The sequence below is a fragment of the Rhagoletis pomonella genome, unplaced genomic scaffold, assembly GCF_013731165.1.
Source record: "Rhagoletis pomonella isolate Grant_MI unplaced genomic scaffold, Rhpom_1.0 Rhpom_scaffold_00018, whole genome shotgun sequence".
Lineage (NCBI taxonomy): Eukaryota > Metazoa > Arthropoda > Insecta > Diptera > Tephritidae > Rhagoletis > Rhagoletis pomonella.
Window position 1 is genome coordinate 1,438,162 of NW_023458572.1, and position 3,987 is coordinate 1,442,148.

Below are 3,987 nucleotides of genomic sequence, written 5' to 3' on the forward strand. Positions count from 1 at the left end.
TCCGACCTGAAAAGTCTCAGAAAGTATCGAAACACACAGAAAATTCGGAAAAAAAGTATTCCGAAATATCCAATGAAAAAGTAAAAAACCTCGGAAAAAATACCGAAAATTCTCAAAATTATTAAAAAACCTTGACAGCTCACGAAAAGTTTTTAGGAATTCCCAAAAAATAGTATTCTGAATTACTCATAAATATCCTAAGAAAAGCAAAAGATTTCGAAAAGACATGAAAATTTTCAAAAACTACCGAAACATACAGACAATTCGGAAAAATATCTAAATAAATGTCGAAAAGTTCTAAAAAATCTAGAATATTTTTTAAGAAATCAAGTAATGCTTAGACAAATTTTAAAAAGTCTTGAAAACCTTCGAAAATTTTCGAAAGGAAAAAAAGTTACCGAAAAAGTTTTGAAAAATTCTAAATGCATACAGTCGGTCAATAAAGTTTAGGTACAGCGAATTTTTTACAATACGGCAACTATTTTTTAAATATTTTATTTTCAAATAATTTTTTATAAAAATATGGTTAATTCTATAACAAAAAACTTAAAAATCAGAGTTCCAAACCTTGTGCAAAATTCAAGAAAATTCTGCGAAATTTCATTCAAATATTGCACTTTTTATTTACGCTCTCTAGAAAAAAGTTGAGTATGCAGTTTTTTAGCCCATTCAATTTTAGTATAACAAAGTGCAAGTTTGAGGTAGCTACAAATTACCATTGATTTTTAGCAATTTTTTGTGGAAGGTGTCGCTCATATTAAACAATATTTGATAATTTTTTTAAATGGAAAAAATGTGCGACACCTTCAACAAAAAAATTGCTAAAAATCAATGGTAATTCGTAGCTTCCTCATACTTGCACGTTATTATACTAAAATTGAATGGGCTAAAAAACTGCATACTCAACTTTTTTCTAGAGAGCGTAAATAAGTGCAATATTTGAATGAAATTTTGCAGAATTTTCTTTAATTTTGCACAAGGCTTGAAACTTTGATTTTGGGGTTTTTGTTGTTGGTATTTTTATAAAAAAAAATAGCGAAAAATAAAATATTTAAAAAATAGTTGCCCGTATTGTAAAAAATTCGCTGTAGCTAAACTTAATTGACTGAAAATCGGGAAAAATTCTGAATTATTCTGAATTATTCATCCCTAGTGCGAAAAGCGGAAGACGCCAGCCTCATTTTCTGCATCGTGCTCGAAAACTTCTTAACTCTCAGTCTCACCTTATACTTTCTGTGTATGAGAAAATGTGCATACCCATGCTGCTCTCTGGTACTTATATGTACATAAACATAACTGGAGATTAGACAAAAACAAGTCAGGTTACGCGTTTAAAAAGCGCAAAACTATTTTCGTTTCTCCCATTTTAGTTACATATGTACATATGTATCTTATCATACATACATACATATAAATATGTATGATCGCAGAGGGCTGCGTATAGTCTTATATACATTCACTATTTTCTATATAGCATATATGTATACCTATACGAAAAAGACTGTAAATTTGACACCTTAAAAGTAAAAATTACAATTAGTTATACTTTAGCCTACTTTCCTTTGCTCGCATCGTCAACAATTTTCATTTAAATCTTACATACGCTGCTGTATATAAGCAAATTTTATTTTTATAGACATTTAGTGAAGACTTTTTGGAACTGAATCGTGTGTAGTTTGGAATTATTTAGGTATCAAAGTCATTCCTTAGTTTTTGTACTTTCAACATTCATAACCTCAAAATCATATAAATAAATTAGTAAAAAAAAAAAATAGCATTACTACAACATGCTCATTTTCGTGCATTTGTACATATACGTCCTTGCATTAGCGCATATAAGTCGTAAAATTTCAAATAAGTATCGAAATCCATAAAAAGCAATGTCGCCAACAAAGCACGCATTTGGAGCAAATTCTGTGAATATATTTTTTGAAGTTCCTTTTGCTTTTATTATTTCTTTATGTGGTCGACGGCGCTTTTTTTGTTGCCACACAAATTCATATTTGCAACACTTTTCCACGCCCATACACATAGATAAATTAAAAAATAAAAAGTACTTTTTTTGTTGATTTTTTTTTTTTAATTTGTAGAGGCTTTTACGTTGGTAGCACAAAGCTTTTGCCTCAGAAGACCCCTAGTAAAATTTTCCGGAGAGTAATTTCCGGAGTAGTACACCAGTCCTCTAACGACCTTTCAAATTTGCTTTTTGCGGGATTTATTGAAGTAAGGATCAAAATTACCTAATAGGTTAAAATGTTCTACGAAAATATTTCCCATGCAATTTTATTATATATGTTTTAACCTTTAATTTCGCTCAGACATATATTTTAACTATTTTTTTGAAAACTACTTAGGCGGAGACATGAAAACTTTAGTAGGCCATGAAATAACAATACGAGCTAACTTTCGCAAATCCACCAAGTGTTTTACTACTGGATGGGTATACTTTCAGAAAATGTTAACAAAGTCCGGGCTGGTTTGGGCTGTCCTACAGTGTAATTTGAGTTAAACTTTTTAAACAGGTGGCCAATCTCTTCAAGCTCCGCAAACATCTCCGACTCGACTAAGAAGTTTCACTTCGAAAAATTTTTGGAAAATTTGAAAAAATTGGAATTAAATCGAATTTGCACCACGAAATTTCGAATCGAATACTCGAATGGTTGGGCAATGTTCGAAATTCGGAAAACATCGAATTTCAACCCCCCACTACCCATCCCTAATATATGTATTACACTTTAATGGAAAGTCGAGGTAATATTAAGTAAAATTTACCAAATTTCAAACTGTTTTTAGGTGTAGTTTTAGACTTTGTAGTTTATTTATAAATCAACAGGGATTTTTAGCAGTTTGAATCTTGCACTTCATTAGACTAAAATTGACATACTCGAAAATTTTCTAGAAAGTCTGAATAAAGAGTTTAAAATTTTGATGAACATTTTTCGAATTTATGTGAACTTTATATAAAATGTGAAACTTTGATATATATATGGTTTTTATTATAGAATAAACTGTATTTTCATAAATAATTAATGCAAACAAATTTTTAATGAAAATAATTGTGAATATTATATTACAACAAGGTGTACTATTTCATTTGTCGCCAAGTATATATGTATGTATGTATGTACCTACTTACTTATAATTTAAAAAATGTTTTACATTTACGTTAAATTTTCAAATACTTATAATCTTGATTAGTGCCTTTTCTTGTGTTTTTTTTTGTGTGCTTCGTAGTACCTATTTCCGCTAATTATACATATATATTATTTTATGATAAAATTTCATAACATGGCTAGAGTCTGTTTTTTTTAAATATCAACGAATTTGTGGTCTTCTTGTTCTTCCTCCTTAATGGCGCTGTAACCACCTTAGCGATTTTAGCCGAGTCCACAACAGCATGCCAGTCGTATCTCTTCTGTTTTAACTGACGCCAATTCAGAATCCCAAGTGAAGCCATGTCCATCCACACCTGGTCTTTCTCTTACTTTGAGGAATTAGCTATTTAGTAATATACTTACTCAAACCGGTACCAAAATCTCAACAAACCTCATATGACCATAAAATCATAAAAAAATACCAGTCAACACTCTTTCCTGCTTGGTAACTTCACACTAAATAATTATAGCACAACGTATATGTGCTCACCAAAAGACATGACAATGTCAAGTGTCCTTTGGCACCACTTGCCACAATCAAGTTACCTTCCCCTCCCCCCTCCAACCAACACCTATGAAAAAATTTCTTATCCTTCTTGCTTGGTTTACGGCACCTTCTTTTGTTGCGCTTTCAATTGTTGCTACTGCTGTTGCAACTATGTACTGAAGTGGCACGTAAATATGTATGTATGCACATACATATATTTCTATTCTCTCTTAGCATTGCTGCTGGCGCTTGCTGTTGGTGTTGGTATTTTGCCAGTTTATTCTCTGTAGTAAAATTTGCAAAATTATGGCTACTTATGCGGTTAAGCGCACATGTCACTAGCGT

General features: G+C 31.1%; 1 protein-coding gene across 1 annotated transcript in view; it reads left to right on the forward strand.

Moving 5' to 3' along the window:
• The window catches only part of LOC118749528 (neuronal acetylcholine receptor subunit alpha-7-like), a gene marked incomplete at its 3' end in the record, with an annotated part of 101,499 nt that overhangs the window by 94,861 nt on the left and 2,651 nt on the right, over window positions 1–3,987 (forward strand).